General features: G+C 41.2%; 3 long non-coding RNA genes across 3 annotated transcripts; 2 read left to right on the top strand and 1 right to left on the bottom strand.

The window, feature by feature from the left end:
- Positions 1-265: 265 nt before the first annotated feature.
- LOC134295649 (uncharacterized) lies at positions 266-3203 on the top strand. Its single transcript, XR_010002271.1, has 3 exons — positions 266-305; positions 1245-1333; positions 1809-3203. It is a non-coding gene; the product is annotated as an uncharacterized LOC134295649 (long non-coding RNA).
- Positions 3204-12130: 8927 nt separating this feature from the next.
- Positions 12131-15650, top strand: LOC134295484 (uncharacterized). Its single transcript, XR_010002078.1, has 2 exons — positions 12131-14494; positions 14578-15650. It is a non-coding gene; the product is annotated as an uncharacterized LOC134295484 (long non-coding RNA).
- Positions 15651-20155: 4505 nt separating this feature from the next.
- On the bottom strand, positions 20156-21168 carry LOC134295485 (uncharacterized). Its single transcript, XR_010002079.1, has 2 exons — positions 20635-21168; positions 20156-20551 (listed from the first exon to the last, which is right to left on the bottom strand). It is a non-coding gene; the product is annotated as an uncharacterized LOC134295485 (long non-coding RNA).
- Positions 21169-21822: the final 654 nt, after the last annotated feature.

The raw sequence follows: 21822 nt of genomic DNA on the forward strand, positions 1-21822 counted from the left end.
GGGTGCTATCAGTATGCTGATGACACCCAAATATATTTCTCCATGCCTTCAAAAAAAGGATCGCCTTCTCCCTTACAATCTGCCCCAGACACTGAGGTCCTCTGGAAGGCAGCTACTCCAGCCTGCCAGAACCCAACTAGACCTATTTCTTCCAGCAGGCCTACTCAATTAATTTTTAACTATGAATTTTAAAGTGTTCCATGTATTTTAGTATGTGTATTTTACAGAAATATGCATTTTACAGAATGTTTTTATGATGCGTTTTAGGTATGTTGTGCCCCGCCTCGAGCCATGAGGAGAGGCAGGTAAGATGATGATGATGATTCCATCCTAGTCACTGTGATGCTAGGACCTTACCTTACACTTCTTGTTTGAACCCACATTTGGTCTAGTAGCGAATAACCTTGACTAGATGCTCCTTAATCTATCTCCCTAATGACAAGAGAAAGAATTATCTTTCCATTTCCCTTTAAAATTCATTTTCAAACAGAAGATTACAAACCTTGGGGCCTGGGACAATCCTCGACTGGTAACCATGGTATACATATGTCCCCAAAGAGAAACCTGCTATTTCTCTCATACAGGAATATTATGTATAGAATAAAAAAATTATGCTAGAAAGAGCCTGGAATTAATACTAAAAGCTATAGTAGTGCATACATAAGTGTTAGCATATGAATATAGCAAAGCTGTATGTCATTGCTGTTAAGCCATGCTATAAGCAAGTCCTCTGCAGACTTTCAGTAAAAGTCTAAATTGCTCTCTTTCCTTTATTACAAAGCACTGAGCTCCTATTCAGCCATGTCTAATTTTAATACTAAATCCTCTGGGCATGATTTAGTCAATATTAAGCACACTGATTTCAACAGGAGAGTTGAACATAGACTAAAATCTCTCCCACTGAAATAAGTGTGCATTCAATGAATTTGACTTTGCTAGGAGCATATCTCCCATGTTTTATAATTGGAAACAGTCCCTTGACTGTTTCTGAAGGAAAGGTGTGCCTAATGGTACTGATATTGCATCCATGATTTGTTTCAGAAAATAGGACTGTTATGTTTTTGTTCAATTCATACATATACAAAATTCACACATATACAAGATGACCCTGCCAACTTTTTAATATCTATACTTAGCCACTGGATGCTTCCATTAGAGTCATGCCATTCAAAATGATGGTCTCCATTTAGTACCAATTTACAGTCTATAAGGTTATTGATTGCTGGTCCACTGTCACTTTCCAGGAACGGGGAAAACCAGTTCCAATCAATGAACACAAATAGGATGCTGGTCCTTGGCATGTTTCTCCTGGTCCCCACATCAGATAGCTTATGTAAGTATTGCACTAGAATACTTATGTGTCATTAGTATGATGGTGGCAATTGGCTAGGGATGGATGAGAATATCATTCCAGTTCTTTTTGAAATATAAGATTACATCAAAACTATTAGATCTTATTTTGGGTGGAAAAAATTGAGATTTAAATATTTTAACATGAAAGAACAACAAGATTTGTCAATTCAGGCAAGGAGTGCTTAGCTCATGGAATTATAGTTTTGATTGAGAATTTAGTTAAGATAGGTTGCCACTTCCCTTTTTGGGCACAACTTCATAATTTATATGGTAAATGAGACCCTTTCCATGCTAAGAAAAATGATATTGAATTTGGATAGCACAGATGAGTTAGTTTTGTTTCCATTTAGCTTGGATAAAAAGTGAATGTGTGAGGAAAAGAAAATAATAATTCCCTCCATTGCTTCACTTGGCTTTATTTCTTTCTGCCATCTCCATCCTGTGGGGCTGTAAAGGTGCTGCCCTGTTTTTTTGGAACTGACGAGGATGAAGCCTGACATGACAGGGGAATTCTCTCAGCTCCTGTTCTTCTAGAAGTAAGAGGTATGTCACTGTAATTACCTCTTCTGCTGCCATCACTTAAGCAATTGTGTTTTGTTATTGTATACTTTTAAATATATCAAAATCATTGTACTGCTGCTGTATTTACCTCCTGTTATCGGGATAGCATGTAGCCACCTTCCCCAGGAAAGCCTGCATATTGTGTGAGTTGTGGAGACTTAAACTCCCACCGAAACAAGTTTAAGTGATGTCTGGAAGTGTCCTAAGAGAATGGGATTTTCTATGACTGGTTTCTATGGCTGAGTGGGAATTTGAACTCTGGTCTTCTATTTACACTGTGTAATTAATCCACTTTCATGCTACTTTTACTACTATGGCTCAATGTTATGGAATCCTGGGAACTCGTTTGGTGAGGTGCCAATATTTTTTGGCAAATAATACTAAATATCTCGTAAAACTACAACTCCCATTAATACCATAGCATTGAAACATGGCAGTTATTGTAGTGCCAAACAGTATTAATTCAACAGAATAGATCTACTTGTACTGTCTTAGTCCAATGCTCAAATCCCTGTGCCATTTTACCTCTCAAGGGGCCCTTGTAGACTTCACCAGATATTCTACATAAATCAGAAAAAAATTAAAACACAACAACAACAACAACAACAACAACAACAACAACAACAACAACAACAACATTTGATTGTGGTAACAGTGGTCTTTGTTATATTTCAGAAGTGGATGGCTGTGTTGAGGTGGGCCCAGTCCCCCCAACCCCAGGAGGATATGCTAGCATATTTCTGGCAAACTGGGAATGATTCTGGCTTTAGTTTAAGAAAATGGATCAGCTGTTTTCCTGATCCATGAGGGAAGAAGTATGGAGAGCAATTAGTACTATGCTGCAATTTGGAAGAGTTTCAGATGGTTTATTTGCTCCTCCCCCAGTAGACATTTTTGAGGCAGTGAGGGCTTTGCAGTGCCCTGGAGCTATTAGGGGACCAAGAATGTGGCTGCATGCTACATTTTATCTAACCTGATGAATATCAATCTGTCAGTATTTTAGTTCTGCAGGGGGTCCTCTTTAGGTTAGGAAGGCAGCTATTAGTCATCCACTACTTGACAGAAGTTTTCATGTAGGAAGGTGGCAGAAAATAGATCAAAACCCACAATACATTTCTGTGTGATCTGAAAAGATTGGCAGGGATTATTGACTTGAATAATTTAACAACAGGAACAAAACAAATGACTTACATTCCTCATTGTAAATTATGCCACTTAGATAATGAATGTTTCATGTAATCAGGGATGGAGTTTTGTGTAGGAAGTCCTAAGCTTGAATAAAATTTGGTTCTCAGAACAATGGTCTGAGCCTCATATTTCTTTGTTGGAAATGTTCATCCTTTATAGCAGACTGCTGTGGGGATCTCAGTTTCCTATTAGGAGAAAAAGTTGAAGTAGATCTTACAAGTCTGCCTAGACCTGCCTTAAGGAGATGACGTACAAGCTCAGAAAAAGGAAAAACGATCTCTGTTGTGATTGGGTTGTTGTATGTCTTTCGGGCTGTGTGGCCATGTTCCAGAAGTATTCTCTCCTGATGTTTCGCCCACATCTATGGCAGGCATCCTCAGAGGTTGTGAGGTATGGATAAACTAAGTAAGGAAAGGAAAGAATATATATCTGTGTAGAGTCCAAGGTGTGGCAAGAGTCCTTTGTCACTGGGAGCCAGCATTAATGTTTCAGTTAATCACCCTAATTAGCATTGGAAATGTTTTTTCCCTTGCTGTATGGTAAGGACATCTTTCCTCTGGGTGGATCTTTGTCTTGACTCTTGTGATTCTTCACACTTCTACTACTTTATAAGGCATTCTAACACAATAGAAAAATGAAATTTACTGATTAGGAAAGTTGTAGGATTTCCTTCTTGTTAGCAGCTCAAATATGAAAACTAACCAGGAATCTGCCTCCAATTGCTAAGGACTAGGCTGCTCCACCTCTTGGATTTCACTAAAGACCTCATCAGATGGGGCTTGGGAAGTGTGCTATGACACTTTCCCGCCAGTCCAATGATGGATGGACATGCTGCTCATCCCACAACATCGCTGGACTTTCGATGGATGTTCCTTTCACAATTGGAGTGGAAGCGTCGTACAGCCAGAATGGATCCTTGCTGCTCAGATGATGCTTCCTACATATGATGGGGAAGCATTGCCATGAGGGGGTGGCATATGGGGTGATGGATTTGTCCCGCTGCCCCTCTGTTTCTTTGGCAAACCAGGCAAAGCGAGATGCTTCACCTGGCTCATATGGTAAGGTTGTAAATGATACAAGAATTCCTTCCAAGAAAATGTTTTCATTGTGAGTATAGACTTGGCATTCAGCTTTTAAAGCAGTGGCCCAATGATGACTTTTCCTTTGCCTTATTTGTGCTGAAATGTGAATTTTAACCAGCAGAGTGGCTCTTTGCAAAAACAGTGTCAGACATGCCACGATTGTCATTAAAAGGTTATTCTGACAGCAAGTAGCATGCAGCATCCCAATTCCCCTCTTGCACTCTGTCCAATCTGATATGAGAAACCACCTGCAGCAAGGTAACAGTTTGTCAGATGAAAGCAAAGTCCTTCCTGTTTGCCTTCAGAATGCTATTGAGAGCCAGACTTTTTGAAATATTATCACGATGCCCTGTGTGATGGTAATTTAAGCTTCAAGATGTGAACGGCTGACATGCATAGTTTGTACGTAAGTGGGTTCAGTTGAGCATACCTCATTGCCAACCATTTTCCCCCAGACTGATATTCGACACAGGGTGAATTCAAATGAGTTTTATACACATTCTCTTGATTAATAGAAAATGGCAGAGTGTAGGAGACTGAAACAGTCCGTGCTTTGCTTGATTAATTAATAAGGGACTCTCTTTTCCCAGCTTCAACTCATTATGCTAATGAAGTGTCATCAATTAAGGCTTTCCCCTGATTATTGAATCTGTCAAGGAGTGTTCAGCTTAAAACTGCATTCCTTTGCTATCTTGCTCTTTCTGGAATTGCCATTGTAGCTTTCTTTTCTCCCTCTCTATAAACTGTTCCTTACATTAACCGTTGTTTGTTCTACTTTCTCATTATTGCAGCTTGTGCCTGACCTTGAGGCAGTTGAACGTGGAATGATATAGCAAAATGACACAGCAACAGCTCCTATCGCTGCAAGTGTGGGTCAAGATAGTGTTTGAGCAGAAAGATAAATTGTATTCTTCATCCCCAATTTGTTGATAATTATTAATGGTCAAGCTGAAGATAAACCTAAGGACAGCATGTAGCTTATAAGAAAAGAAATTCAGTGCTGTGCTACTAAAAGAGGCAGCTATGGTAAATTAGCTGCTGGTGAGAATGATGTTTTAACTCTTCAGACACTGTCTGACATGATAAGATGCCAGAATACTCTTCTAGTTACAACCAGCATTGTGATAGTGCACATGGGTTGCAATGAGAGTTTTAAGAAAAGAAAAAGGGAAGTGAAAAAATTAGACATCAAGATTTTTGAGCCCTGACTATGACTTATCTGTGTATTTGTTGTACAGTCATCAATTTTTTGCATTTGTGATTTTCACTTTTGCAGACTTCACTATTTATAGATTCAATTAATATGTTATCTCTAGAAATGTCTATGTCTTCTTCTGGGAATTGACTGCAGAGTTCTTCTGTTGGAGGACCTAGAGATTCATAGGAGAACACTTATCTAGGCATCTGTAGGTCATTCAGTGCAATTCTATGGTTAACATCCAGTGGAAGTTGGCCATAGAGTCACACTGGAAGATCAGGAGAATCCTAGAAAAAAGCCATTTTAAAAAAATTCATGGTTTATTCACATTCACAGAAGTCCTATGTCCCTAGCTCGGCAAATGTGAGGCTCTGGCTGTATAAAAAGCATGAAGGGCAAGGGATTTGTTTTTAGGTCAAGGAATTTTTGTGAAAGTTCATTGCCCTTCCCAAAATGGCAATGTTAAAAACAAGAAGTAAGGCCGTGGGTTTAACATCAGGAATCTGCAACATGGCAGCCAATGAAACATCGGGAGTGTGGATTTGTTTGTGAAGTCAGATCCCCCAATTAGAGATTTCTGGTTAGCATTCTTTCTTGAGGAAGTCACCTTGGGATAATGACAGATAGGCTATTTCCCCTCAAGCTGTTTGGAAATGATAAGGAAATGGATGAATTCTTTCACCTTGCAGTGCCACTGAAAGCTTTCAAAGAAAGCTAATTGAAATGAAGTTCCTGTACCTCACCAGTTGTGACGTATAATAAGCAACAGTTAACCAATTAGTCAAATGAGAAATAGTAGACAACAGGTTCCAACATTATACAGCGTAGAGAAGGAATTTTTTTTATTGATTGTACATGCCTAATGCCTACATACATAACACACCTCTGTGTGGCATTTGTCCAATGGCTTGGGGCGAACAAAACCATATGGCCTGAGGAGTGCAATTGTTTTGCTTAATTGATTATATAAGCAAACTTCAAAAAGGCAAACTTTGGATTTTTTTATTTGAAAGAAAACATTTATGTTATGCCTTTTAGCACATTAAGGTTAAACAACTGTAATAAATGTCAATTATTTTAGTTGAAGAAGATATTATCCAATGCTATTTTCCCTCTTTTTCTGGTACAGTGCACACATATTTCACTTTATATGATTGACTGACAGAAATATAAGTCACCTTCAGCATCAAATGATATTATACAGCAAGGCAGCCTTGGTTCTAGCTGCACTTTCAAGCTTTTTTGAACTTTTTCTTTTACTTCAAAGTCTTTATTTTGTCGTGAAGTACAGCAAACATGTAAGAGTAAGTCACAGTTGGAGGAAACGTATGGGCCTGGTGGCTCTCATTCAACTAACAGTCTTTTTAGATGGGGTTAAGTACCAGTATAATGTTTCTTTCAGAGTGTCCTTTTTCCTCAGAGTAAGTCACTGAAATTCAAATCTATAGTTGGAAAATGTTTCCTTAATATTGGAAAATCGATTAAAGAATGAGCTGTTGCTACAAAAAATGGGGATTCATAAGTCTTATAGTTTACCTAAATTATTGCAAAAACCACATTGGTGTCTAGCCTTTCGAACTGGTTTAAATGTCTAGGAAGTGGTGGTAACAACATGTCAGTGATTTTCCAACAGAGAACAAATGTAGGCATAGAAAAAGTGAAGCCATTCAAGCTTAATCTAAAGAAAATGAGCAGGGAAATCTAGAAAGAAATACTGGTTGTATTAACTGAACCTTGAATAGGCTGTTAGATATCCCATTGCCATGGAAACTGTAGAAAATGCTTTCTAGAATTCATTGCAAGCAAGAACTACAGTCACTGATAGAGCTCTGTTTGTTACTATATTTCATGGTAATATTTTACTCCAATTATCACATATTAAAATACTGCATAGCTGGGGCTAGCAATTGGTGGCCAATAGGAAGAATCCAGCTAGAGGTTCACCAACTGGACACAGCAGTGAATACAGATAGTCCCCGAGTTACAAACATATGACTTGCAAATGACTCATATTTTAGAATAGAGGTGAGACAACAGGAAGTAAGACAAATCTACACATACCATGTTTCCCCGAAAATAAGACAGTGCCTTATATAATTTTTTGCTCCCAAAGATGTGCTAGGTCTTATTTTCAGGGGATGTCGTATTTTTCCATGAAGAAGAATTCACTTTTATTGTTGAACAAAAAAAAAAAGAACATTTACTATATACTGTGCAGTAGATATCATCACAAACCAGCATAACCAGACAAACTGTAAATCCTATCAAGAATTTCTTGTTACTACCATTATTTTCATGTACAGCAATCTATGGTACATACATTTACCAAGCCTGCATGCTCAGGTGTTCTGTTTGGCTGGCATAATTCCAAACAAAAACTTTGCTAGGTCTTACTTTTGGGAGAGGCCTTATATTTAGCAATTCAGCAAAATCTCTACTAGGTCTTATTTTCTGGGGATGTCTTATTTTTGGGGAAACAGGGTAGGAAGGGAAATGAACTCCTGAAAGAGTCATCATGGGGAAAAGATGTCTCAACTGAAGCTTCAGCACCAATCTTTGTTTCCACAAGCCAAATTATTCAAAATCCAATTATCTCAGGGACAGAAAGTGAGGTGAAATCTTCTGAACGGAGCACAGACAGCAAAGCAAACACCACAGGTATCAAGGTACAGATGCCACAAATCAGTCCCAAGTGTAAAGTAGCCACAGTTTGTTGTAGGTACAGCTCAAAAGAATCAAAAATGCCTAACAGCAGCAAAATAATATTCCAAAAACAAAACACAGCCAACTGGTCCAAATGGAGGCAAAACAAAGAGTCCCAGAATCCTAAGAAATCCCAACCCACTAACCAAAATACACAGCAAGGAAAAACACTCGCTGTCGTTTCAGAAAACCCATTCCAGGATGTAACAAGGTCGTAGTCAAGCCGATCCAGGAGTCATCCACAGCAAACAGATTACAACAACAGCGTCAAACGTCCAGTCCAAGGTCAGGGCCAGTAAGCAAAAGCGATGTCCAGAAGTGATCCAAGGTTGCAGCTGAAACAGTAGCAACATCCCAAAAGGATCCACGAAGTTCAGGAATCCCAGGACTCACCGAAGTCATGACCCAGCGTAGCAGGCAATTTAGCATACACTTTGCTAGTCACAAAGTCCCCATTGCAACCAACCCACCTTATATTACAAACCTTCCTCTGAGCTGCAATCAGACAACTCCCCATGCTCAGCTGCCAGTTGTGCTGCCCGAGCTTCTCTTTGCCTTGTCTGCCAAGCAGCCCTTCTCCTGCTTCTACTTACATCTTCCCAAACAGCAGACAGATCATCCTCCCTCCAAGTTCCATCCCTAACAAACCCTCTGAATGTGTCACTACTTGTAGGCTCCTCACACACTTCTCTCACTTCTGCTACCATTTCATCCCCAGTCTCATCAGTGTCACTCCCATCACTTCTCATAGAAACTGCTTCATGCCAAACCCATCATCCACATCCTTCCTCAGTTGGTTCAGTATTTGCCTCATTCTCTTCTGCTGTTGCTCTTCAATAGAGTCTTGCTCCCGAGTAGACCTTTTTTGCCTGCCTAACCTCCAACTCCCTGTTGTTACTACTACTGAGAGACTCATCCACAACAACAGGGGTGTTAACCCTTCTTATACTATCCAAAACTATATCTATCTACCTACCTACCTACCTACCTACATGGCTGGAGTTACACTAAAAATGTACCTGTTCTGACACATACAAATTCAATGTAAGAACAAACCTATGGGACTATCTTGTTTGTAACCTGAGGACTGTCTGTATATCATTGTTCCCAAAAATCATGGAATTTTATATGAGATCAAGAATCCTAACACCCCTAGAGTAGGAAGGCTTTAGTTTTAACCTAAGGTGACAATCTCAGGCAGCATCTACTCAAAGACAAGGAATAGTTACTAGCAGGAGGATTTTGTAGTGTAGACTGTAACTTGCCCTTTGCCTTCGAAACTGTTTTGTTGTTCTTTGATCAGTGGACCATGTTTTACTACCGGTGTCAAAGCAAAATTCAGTTGTTAATTCTGTTTATGGGAATGAAGGAAATGGGCAGTTGCCTTTTTGCTCATTTTCTCAAAAAGAAAAATATCTTAGGCACTCCTGTTTGCAGTGTTGAGAATTATATGGACATTCACATATTGTTAGGTGGCATTGCATGTACTGGCAGACCCCAACTAGGTTACCATCCTCCCCTTATATTTCCAGATCATCAACAAGTTTTAGAAGCTGTTTGTGTGTATATTTGCCCAACATGCAGACATGGAGATTCTGGCTCTTCCTCTCTTCTCCCTTTCCAGTATATTGCTTTTTGAGCCCATGTTCCATAATACTACTTGGGAAAATATGTGTTAGCACTACTGGAATATTTTAGGGTGCCTATACACAGTAGAATTAAGGCAGTTGTGTATCACTTCACCGCCCTGGCTCAATGCTATGCAATCCTGGGATTTGTAGCTTGGTGAAGTACCAGCACTTTTTGGCAGAGATGGATCAAAATCCACAACTTTCATGATTCCATAGCATTAAGCCATGCAGTATTGTCAAACTGCATTAATTCTACAATATTGATGCACTCTTTATTTAAACAGAAGGCAGGAACACTTTTAGCAGGAGCATCAGTCTGAGCTGTAAATAGATATAAAGTGTACCTCTTAGCAATGGCACAAGTAAAGTTTGCAGTATGAATGCATCTAGTTCAAGTACCTAGTTTGGACAATTTCTGTTGATGAGAAGTCAGTCTGCATCTTGTATCTATAAGTGCTGGAGTGAACACCCTCCTTTCATCCAGGGATATTCTCTCCACTTTTTCAAACATATTGCTGAGTTGAAGTGCTACAGTGCTACTTGAAGAAATGTGAAAAAAAAGACAGAAGCAAAGTTTCTGGAGTAAATGTTTTAGTGCAATGTAGGTTAGAGAAATATTCATTCTAGGAAAAAAAAATGGTACTTTCCGCCTTGTATGAACAGAATAGTTCGGATAGAGCAAAGCTTCTTAAACTTTTTCAACTTGCAACCCCTTTTTACATGACACCAGGTATATAAAGGACTAGCTGTGCCCAGCCATGCATTGTTGTGACTTATGGGAATCCTTTGATGGCCAGGTGGAACAGCAGTGAATAGCCTTGCAGCCTCAAAGCCTGGCTGTTTTCTTCTTATGGGAATCCTTGTTTGGTGAGCTGGAATACAAAGGAATAGGCTTGCTGCTTGGAAGGCTGGGTACTTGAGTTCTAAGGGAATGTTTTTTTGAGCTGCAAGAATTGCAATGAATAGCCTCACTACTTCAAAGCCTGATTGCTTGCTACCTAGGGGAAATCTTGGTTGGCCAGGTTGAATAACACTAAATAGCCTTGCTGCTTGCAAGCCTGGCTGCTTTCTACCTTGTGAAATCCTTGGTTGGCCAGGTTGAATAACAATGAATAGTCTCGGTGTGGCAAGTATGGATGCTGCAATTAGTCACCTTGGTTAGCATTTAATGGCCTTGCAGCTTCAAAGCCTGGCTGCTTCCTCCCTGGGGGAATCCTTTTTTGGGAGGTGTTAGCTGGCTCTGGTTGTTTCCTTTCTGGAATTTCCCTGGTTTCAGAGTGTTGCTCTTTATTTACTGTCCTGGTTTTAGAGTTTTTTTAATGGTGGGAGCCAGCTTTTGTACATATCTTTGTGTATATTTTATCTGTAATTACCAGGCATCGCCATCTGGTTGAGCCCTCTAGGTGTTTTGGACTCCAACTCCCACAATTCCTAACAGGGGATAGGCTGTTTGGGTTTGTGGGAGTTGAAGTCCAAAACTTGAATGGAGCATCCGGGGAGGGTTTTATAAATATAATGCAATGCAATGCAATATAAAATCATATAATCTTTCTTGATCCCTTCTTTCTCTGCTGCCTTAGAAGCTTGCTGAGGGGAGGAAGCCTTTGAAGTGTCCACCTTCCTTTGCAAAGGCAGCAGGAGCTTCTCTCTCTCTCTCTCTGCTTCCTTCTTTTTATCCTTGTGTGTCTGGCTCCAGGGTCCCCTCCCACCATGCCAGGTTTCTCTCTCTCTCTCTCTCTCTCTCTCTCTCTCTCTCTCTCCCCCCTCCCTCCCTGAGCTCCACAAGGCCTGCTCTCTCCTCCTCATACCTCACTCTTTCTTTCTTTCCCTTCTCTCTTTCCTCCGTTGCCACAGTGGCCTGGCCCTGCTTTCCTGGTCTCCAGAGCCTGGCTGGCCGGGGAAGAAGAAGAAGAGGAGGGCACCATGGTGGCCATGGAGGGAAGGAAGGAAGGAAGGAAGGAAGGAAGGAAGGAAGGAAGGAAGGAAGGAAGGAAGGAAGAAAGGAAGGAAGGAAAGAGGGATGAGAAAGAAGAATGACCATTGTGTGCCCCTCTCCCTTTTCTCTTGACTCTCCATAGCATAGGTTGCTGCTGCAGGAAGGGAGGAAGGAAGGAAGTGCCCCTTTTTGAGGTTTGCAAGGCTTGCAGGTATCTTCCTTCTACTCCACACACACCCAACCAATTGGTAACAAACCAGACATAGGCACAATATTATTTTGTAAAGGATCCTGCGTTGAAGGAGATGCTGCGTAAGCTCCTTTTGTCAGTTACGTGGGCGCATATGTGTAGCCACACGCTTTCCCTCACCCTGGAAGGGGGCAGGGGCAGGGCAGTCCTGTTACTTATTCTTGGGTTTGGGGGGGGGGGGGGTTGGTTATGTTCATCCTGTTTTTTTGTGTAGGTTTTTTTTTTGAGTGGAGGTCATACCCTGGATGTTTTGGTGTATTGTGGCCAAATTAGGTGTGATTTGGCCCAATGGTTTTGTTGTTAACTCGATCCTGCAAATGAATAGTACATTTTTATATATAGATAAATGGAGGGAGGGGGAAGGGGAGACATAGGAATGCATGGTGGAGAGAAAAGGGAAGACATGGAGACACAAACATGCATGTGGAAGAGAAGGGAATGCAGGGGCACAAAGGAGAAAAGGAAAGGCAAGAAGACACACACATGCACATGAGGGAGAGAAGGAAATTTGAGCTCAAATACAATTACAGTGACCCCATTTAGGGTCCTGACCTATAGTTTAAGAAACACTGTTATACATAGTATATATTTTCTCCAATTTATATCAGCTGTCACCATAGGTGGCATGATGGTATTCCTCAGGCATATTGCAGCTTGGTAAATGAGTATATCAGCTACAGCCATTCTTACTTTTTCAGTTTTCCCACACACACACACACTGCCTTATGTAAATGAACGAACATGAACAAAAGCTTATTCAGGCTTTTGCTCATGTTATATTATTGTTATTTTCCAATTCCATGCATTCAGCTTCAGCATATGATAAACTTGTGAATGAGAGGTCTTCATGGCCATGTTCAAGTTTCACAAACTGATTGCCATGGCTTTCTGGAGAGAACCAATCCCTTTGCAATGTGGTCTACCTCTTTTCCAACTGACTTCCACTTAACAGGGCATTACTAGTTTTTCCAATGAGTTGTCCAAAATACCATATACTTATTTCAGTCACTTTGGCTTATAGTGAGAATCAGTCTTGATACGATCTTGGATCAATTTATCTACCTTTCTTGGCAGTCCATAAAGTACATAGAATTCACCTCCAGCATCACATTTAAGATGAATTCATTCTCTCACTATTTGATTTCCACATTGTTCTTATTTCACAACCATGTATGAACATTAGAAAGATGATGGCATAGATGAGTTGGACTTGCAACTTCAGCATCCTAGGACACTTTCACGCCATCTGGAGGATGGAGGTCAATGCAGGACATCATATGACATTGTGTTACTTCCAGCATAGGCGTCGCCCTCTACTAGGTTGAAAGTGTCACTGAACGCTTTCAGCCCAACATGGGAGGCTTCCTGTGTTGCACTGGTTCCAGTGGAGTTAGTACGTGGCCTCCCTGTGAGGGCAACACTTTCCACATTTGATGGGGAAAGCATTGTAAAGAGGGAATAGTGTGCGGGGCAACAGATTCACCCCATTGCTCCCTCTTTCCTTGTGGAAGCCTTCTGATAAAGTCATTGGTTTTTGATGGCATATTTTTGCCCTTGAAGATGATTCCTATTTCTTTCATAACTTTCCTTCCATATCATAGTCTTCTTCTGGTTTTTTGACTTCCCAGTCCATTCTCCCACACAATCCGTCCCTTAGGACACTGAGGTCCTCCGGGAGATCATTACTTCAACCAGCCAGAACCTGACTTGCAACTGTCACCCAGAGGGCCTTTTCATCAGCTGTTCCATGACTGTACAGTGATCTGTCAGAAAAGATCCAATATCTAAACAAGCCACTGGAAATGAAGACACACCTGAAGACCCATCTCTTCTGGCAGGCCTACCCAGTCAACTTTGAATTCTGAGTTTTGAATTTGCATTCTATTTATGCTATATGATTATTTTTGTAACTTGTGTTTGGTGCATGTTTTTTAAAATGATGTATTCTTACCTATGTATTTTATTATATTTATTTTGTGTGCATATGTTCTGATGTTGTTGTACCCTGCCTTGAACCATTAGGAGAGGTGAGTATTAAAAATGAAATGTATTATTGTTATGGTTGAGCCTTATGGCTCCGATACTGGGAGACGTGGTCGTAAGACTCCTCGGGAGTCAGATACTCTCGAGGAGCGAGAAAGGAAGCGGCTGCGGGACTTATTTGCAGAACCATCTGACGAGGATTCCTTTGTGGGTTTTACTGAGAGAATGGAGGAAGAGATGGTTAGCTCAGAGGAGGATGACATGGAATGGACTCGTGTGAGGGAGGATTTGGGTGCCACTGGCAATGATAGTATGGAAGGCGATTGGGGACCTTCAGGATTAGACCCGTGGACAAGCTGGAGGGATGGGACGGGATCCACAGCTGGGGATGCTGTGGGGCGTAGTCAAAGGTGTTTCAGTTCTGATGAGGAAAGTGATGAGGAGACGCTCGGAATTAGGGGAACAGCTGATAGCGATGAGGAGCTGTAAACTGGCATAAAATGGGGTTTGGAAGCAATGGCTAATTGCGTTGGGCAAGGTAATCTGGACGAACGCTTGGGCTCTGTGTGGGAAATTCCTGAAGACGGGTGTGATTCGTTTGCTGACTACGTAAGTTACCAAGGACACTGGGCATAGACGGCGGGAGGAACTGTGTGGGCTTTTGTTGTGCAACCTGTGCTTAATCTTAATAGCTTGGACCTCCGTCGTCTTCTTGACGGACGCCATCTGTTTATTCTGGACTGACTGACTGACTGACTACGGCCTCGGACTCTCCTTCCTGTGATTATCGTTGGACCTGGTGAACTACAAACGTCTGTACCTGCCTTACGACCTTCGGACCGGATTGGAACTTCGCTGACCGCTTCTGCCCTTGAATGCTGCGTTTGTATCTGGAAATTGCTTGCTGTGTGGAGGAGTAACCTCTTAGTTACTTAAACATAGCCTTTGGCAGCAGAGAAGCATCTCCTGTCAGGTTTTTTGTATTCTTTTGAACTTTTTGTTCACCAGCTTTTGTTTGTTTAAGTCCCAGGCTGAAGTAAGCTTTTTTGGTTTAACCCGGATTAAACTCCGGTTTAATCCGGTTTATCTTTTGAGCGTTTTCCTTGTGTCTTTTTACTTTTAAGGCCAGTGTTTGCCTAGCCCTTGTCTTTTACGGGCATTTTTGGTTCTGTAACACCAATAAACTTTGTTATATCTTATCTTGTGGCGTTCTGTCCTTGACAATTATTATTATTATTATTATTATTATTATTATTATTATTATTATTATTATTATTATTATTTTATTATGACACAGCAAACAAGATAGATATGCTGGATTTCGTATCACAAAATCACAAGTTGAACACTTCCCAAGTGTCTAGGACTGTGTGATGTATTTTCGGATGATGCGTGCAGATCCCAGTAGGGTGGCCTTTTGCAGTTGGCAGATCATGATTTTGTCAATGTCTATTGTTTCCAAATGCCGACTGATATCTTTTGGCACGGCACCCAATGTGCCCATCGACCACCTGCACTGGTTTCTGCCAGAGTCTTTGAAGTTCAATCTTGAGGTCTGGATAGCGGCTGAGTTTTTCCTGTTGTTTTTCAGCAATGCGACTGTCACCTGGGATGGCGACATCAATGATCCAAACCTTTTTCTTTTCCACAATTGTGATGTCTGGTGTGTTGTGTTCCAGAACTTTGTCAGTCTGGATTCAGAAGTCCCACAGTACCTTTGCGTGCTCATTTTCCAATACTTTTGCAGGTTTGTGGTCCCACCAGTTCTTTACTGCTGGGAGGTAGGACTTGAGGCATAAGTTCCAATGGATCATTTGGGCCACATGGTTGTGCCTCCGTTTGTACAGCACCTGAGGATGTGATCAGTGGTTTCGTCGATTTCCTTGCAGAGTCTGCATTTTGGGTCATCAGCTGATTTTTTGATCTTGTCCTGATGGCTTGCTCCTGGGCTGCAAGGATCAGGCCTTCTGTCTCCTTCTTCAGTGTTCCATTTGTGTTCCATTTGTGAGCCAGAGCCAGGTCTTCTCATCAGCTTTTCCTTCAATTTTGTCAAGGAACTTTCCATGCAATGTTTTGTTGTGCCAGCTGCCAGCTCTAGTTTGTAGTGCAGTTTTCTTGTACTGATTTTTTTGTCTGCTGTGCTTTGAGGAGTTTTTGATTTTTGACTTCAATCAAAGCAGGTTCTTCACTTTGCTTTACATATTCTGCCAGGGCATGTTCTTCTTCTTTGACTGCTTGTTTTACTTGTAAGAGTCCTCTGCCCCCTGATCTTCTAGGCAGATATAGCCGGTCAACATCACTGCGAGGGTGCAGTGAATGATGAATGCTCATGAGTTTTCTTGTTTTTCTGTCCAAATTGTCCAGTTCTGCTTGTGTCCAGTTTATAATGCCAGCAGTATAGCTTATGACAGGTATGGTCCAGGTGTTTATGGCCTTGATGGTGTTGCCTCCATTGAGTTTGCTTTTGAGAATTTTTCTGACCCTTTGTGTGTATTCTTTGCTGACCACAGTTTTCACATGTCCATGCTTGATATTGTCCAGCTGTAGTATGCCCGGATATTTATAGGCCTCTGGCTGGTGACACTTTATTGTTTTGCCATTAGGCATATTTATGCCCTCACTTTCAATGATTTTTCCTTTCTTCAATGCCACTGTTGAACATTTGTCCAAACCAAACTCCATGCTGATATCAGTGCTAAAAATTCGGAAAGTTTTGGTCAGAGACTGGATTTCAGTTTCTGTTTTTCCATACAGCTTCAGGTCATCCATGTACATCAGATGCGAAATTTTGTGAGATTTCTTAGATGTTTGGTAGCCGAGATTTGTTTTTTGTAAGATTGTTGACAGAGGGATCATGGCAATAATGAAAAGCAGAAGGGACAATGAATCTCCCTGGAAAATTCCTCTTCTGATGTTGACAAGTCCATAGATTTCATTTCCAACAAACAGTTCAGTTTTCCAGTGCTCCATCATGTTTTCAATGAAGGTGCCAATGTTTTTACAAATCCCGATGGCGTCCAGGCACTTGATGATCCAGCTGTGTGGGAGTGAGTCAAAGGCCTTTTTGTAGTCAATCCACGTCATGTGAAGATTAGCTTTTTGTCTTTTACAGTTCTCCAGAATCATTTTGTGAATCAATAACTGCTCTTTTGTGCCCCTTCTTTCCCCCCCCCCCCACAGGTGCCACCTTGACTTGGTGGGGGGGATTAACCACTCCAATGATGACTGAGGGCTGTGCTGGCAGTAGTGTAACTACCGGCAGGTCCAACCAAGCCAGAGAGGCCTCAGCTGAGGAGTGGAACCAAGAGCACCCAACCCACTAGCATTATGGAGAATCAAACCAAAATGAAGTCTATACTGGCCCGGTCGTCGCCCAGGATAAAAAGGACCGCGGTGGATGCTGCTGATTCTGGACATCCATCGACAAGTGAGCTACAGAATCAAAATACAAATGAACAGTCACAGAAGTGGCAAAAATATACAATGCCAGAAAACCGCACCATTATTATTATTATTATTATTATTATTATTATTATTATTATTATTATTATTATTATTACAGTACCTAAAATCTTCAATTACATTTTAATATTTTCTTCACCCACTTTTGAATTATGCAAATCATCTGTAGTCATTATATTTGTTTTTTAATACTCAGCTAAAATTCAGCTTTTACTTTCTCTTCCCTAACTATCATCAGTAGGTATTCCAAATGATCATTATTCATCTAAAGACCTTAAATTGTTGATATTTCTTCTTTCAGTGTTCATGCCCTCCTTCGCTAGGTTTAACCTTATTTCCATTTGAGGTATACAAATGCAAATTGCAATATACAAATTGCAAATTGTCCATCTTACCTAGTACCTATTTTATACTATTTGTAGTGAATACAATGTAGAAAAGACAATGCCCTACATATATTCTGGACTACCATTACAATAATCTGATTATTAGCAGTGATAAGAACAAAGGGTTTACTGGTTTGGGGAGAAAGCTCTTTCATGCACTTTCTATGGGATCTTTGAGGTTGAATGCTTTTTAAAAATACAATTAAAGTGACTCCAAAAAGTAAAATGTTAGATAAAGCAAAACAATTTTTTTTCATTGAGAAGACAAGGGGGAAAGCAATAAAAAGACAGGTGCTAAAAAAATCTACTCCTGATCCAAGGAGGCTATGAATGGTGCAGCTTAGTTTTGCAAACAAACACACATGGATTTTCTCACTTCTGATGTGAAGAAGTCCAAATAAGGCAGGGAACTAAGTTCTGAATGAAAGAGACTTGAGAGATTTTTGCTACTCTTGCTGCTGTGACTTCTCTTTTCTTCTTTGGGATCTCTGCCTTTGCTTTGTCTTTCAGGAAATCGTTCATCTTGCTTTGCTTCAGGCCTCTTGAAATCTCTATATTTGCATTGACCCCCTTGCCTGTATTTATCCTGTTCTGTCGCACCTCAGACTAGTTCACCTTGCTGTAGATACCAGGCAGCATACAGTAGATAGTCTTTTGTAATTTTATTGAGCAAAAGCAGAATATATATATAATATGAAAGCCGGCAGAAATATAGTTCCAAAGGTAGTTGTAAAATAGAGTCAGTAAATCCAATAATCCATAGACAAGAAGCAATAGTCCAATCCCAGAGATACACAAATCCAAAGGTTACAAGGATTCATGAACAAAAGTATATCCAAAGCAGAAGTAGCATGAAGACATGGACCATCCACCCAGATGAAGCGAGAATTTGCTTTGACAAAGATTTGCCCTTCAACACATTGTTTTAAAAGCAACCCAAAAATGCATTATTTTCCCCTTCATTGGCATCTCTTTTCCCTGCTAATCTAAGATTTCACCGTGGCATTCATTTCCATTGTAAACAATCAGCCCGAGAGAGCAACAGGCCTTCAGACTCGCCCTGACCATCAAAGCCAAACTCCTCATTACCATTATCTTGCACCTGAACCTGAGCTTAAGGCAGATCAAGCTCATTAATTCCCATGGGAATGTTTCCTTGGTTCTCATCCGTGACAGGCTGCATCTGGAACTCATCAACAGGCTGCACTTCTGAACCAGCCTTTGTCTGAATTCCATAATTCTCCACAGCATCATCCTGAAACTCATCATGAATCCCATCATCTGACATCTGCATCTGTAATCCAAAATCCCCTTCCTCATCTTCACTCTGGAACTGCTGCTGAGTCACAACATGTTCATTAGTTGGATGCTGACACCTGAAGTGAAAGGAATACCTTTAGTTGGGGGAAAATGGGGAGTCCAAAGGAAAGGATCCATATCCTTGAAGTGATGAGTGCAAGGAAAAGGGGGATCTGTGTGCAAAGGGCAATTCGTAATGTGCCCTCTGTTTGTCACCCTGTGGTCACCCTGTGGTAATATCTCCTAATGACTCTTAACCAGTTCTCTGAGCATGCAATTGGTTGCCACATGAGACAAAACTAATCAAGTATAGACTAGTATCAGTGTACAATTCTGTGCCAAGTTCGCAGGATCTCCTATTTATCTGAAGTAAACAAGATATTCAAGCACTGATATTGTCTTGAATGCAACAATGGGGCCCTTTCCTTGTCTCAGCAGGGGGGATTTCATAGGAAAATTCCAATTTATAGTTTTAAAATGAAGCTTGTCTTCTTCCAAGATGACCAAGAGATCCAGGAGATGGCCTCTTGTTCAGAGTATAGCAGGAGGCATCTCTCTGCCTAAAAGCTTGCTTACTAGTCATAGTTATAGAGCATAGGTTGTAATAGCAGTGCTGGGTAGAACTGATGGGAAATGCAGACTAAATCATCTAGGCGACATTAAGTTGTATAATGCTGGGTTAGAGATATTTCCCAGTCTTTCTGCCTAAAAGTTCTAATTGTCCATGCTGGAGATTGAATTTGGAATTGATTGCATGTGTAGAAGTTCCACATTATGCCACCTACGTAGAGCCACTTATCATAGTTACATTTCCACTTCTATTCCTGCTTTCTCACTGGTATCTGTGGAAGGATAGTCCACTGAAGACAGGCAAGAGACAGAAGAGCATCGTGTGTGGTACTTGGCTTGCTACGAGTCACAAACTGTTTAGAAAACCAGAAGTGTGCTGCATGAAGAGGCAGAACATGTCAAAGACAGAACGCTCCAAGTAGAATACAACACAGTTTATTGAGGTTACAGAACTAAAAATTGCCCGTAGGAAACAAAGGACTAGGCAAACACTTGTCTTCAGTGTGAAACGTAACAAAAATAACTTCGTTTGAGTCTAGATAGTTCAAAAGAATAAACCGGATTAAACAGAAGTTTAATCCGGATTAAAACAAAGGTGCTTACTTCAGCCTGGCAATTAAACAAACAAAAACTGGTTAACAAAAGGTCAAAATGAACACAAAACCCAGCAGCAGATTCCCCTCTGCTACTCAAGAGCTACAGAAGTAACTCGGGCTGTTGCTCCTCCGTGCAACGGGCGAAAACCAGGTCCAGGCACTTCAATCAGGGTAACGACGGTCAGCGGGGTCCCAATCCGGTCCGAGGTCGAAAGCCAAATGCAGACGTCTAGGTTCCACAAGTTCCACCGATAGCCACAGAAGGGTTAGTCCAGAGTCGTAGTCAGTCAGTCAGTCCAGCGTCAATCCAGAGTTGGCAATAATGTCCGTCAAAAAGACGACGGAGGTCCAAGCTATCAAGATTAAACACAAGTTGCACAGGAAAAGCCCACACAGTTCCTCCCGCCGTCTATGCCCAGTGTCCTTGGTAACTTACGTATACAGCAAACGAATCACACCCGTCTTCAGGAAGTTCCCCAACAAGAGCCCAAGCGTTCGTCCAGATTACCTTGCCCAACGCAATTAGCCATTGATTCTAAACCCCATTTTATGCCAGTTCATAACTCCTCATCGCTGTCAGCTGCTATCCTAATTCCAGGTGCCTCCTCATCCTCATCCTCATCAGAACTAACACACCTTTGACTACGCCCCACAGCATCCCCAGCTGTGGATCCCGTTCCATCCCTCCAGCCCGTCCACAGGTCCGATCCTGCAACCCGCCAGTCGCCTCCCATGCTATCATTACCAGGAACACCCAAATCCTCCCTCACACGAGTCCATTCCATGTCATCCTCCTCTGAGCTAACCATCTCTTCCTCCATTCCCTCGGTAAAACCCTCGAAGGAGTCTTCGTCAGTTGGTTCTGCAAATAAGTCCCGGAGCCGCTTCCTTTCACGCTCCTCAAAAGAGTCTGACTCTCGAGGAGTCTTACGACCTCGTCTCCTAGTATCGGAGCCAGAAGGCTCAACCATAACAGAACATGAAGGAGGGGAATGTTATAAAATGGAGTAATGTTGAAGGTAGTCAGTGTGTCCTGTTCTTCAAGAGTGTAGGTCATAAGATAGCATTTTTAATATTAAACCTATTCACAGGCCATGGTCCCCTTTTATGCACCCTTTTCTGTCTTCACCCCCATGAATATCACTTGGCATTTCCCAAGGCCTCCTGGATAAACAGTTCCCACTCCTTTGAAAAAATAATAATAAAGGCTTTGGATTGAAGCGTAATGTGTCTCTGAAAATGATTGTTCAAAAAAAGCCTATGATGGAGTATAAGGTTCAGCAAAACAAGTGAAATAACCTTTTCATCTTCAAAATACATGGATAAAGTTCTTTCAAGTTCAGCAGAGTTCATTCTTTACTTACAATGAAAAGAATAAAGATCAAAGTGCTTAATTTACTTGAAGAATCAGAACTGTACACCTTGTCAACTCTCCTCCTCCCTTTTGGTGTAGGGTGAAATTGAAGTCCTGCTTTGTTCATCAAATGTGGAGGAGGATATGGATAGAAAGAACAGAGTGGGAGGTGCAAGGACTGCATCTATTTCCCTAGCATAATTATAAAGTTACAATGCATGGGTTGAAACCTAGCAACAACCCTAGGGAAGACCCAATGTTAGTGACCTA

Source organism: Anolis carolinensis, chromosome 1 (genome assembly GCF_035594765.1).
Source record: "Anolis carolinensis isolate JA03-04 chromosome 1, rAnoCar3.1.pri, whole genome shotgun sequence".
Lineage (NCBI taxonomy): Eukaryota > Metazoa > Chordata > Lepidosauria > Squamata > Dactyloidae > Anolis > Anolis carolinensis.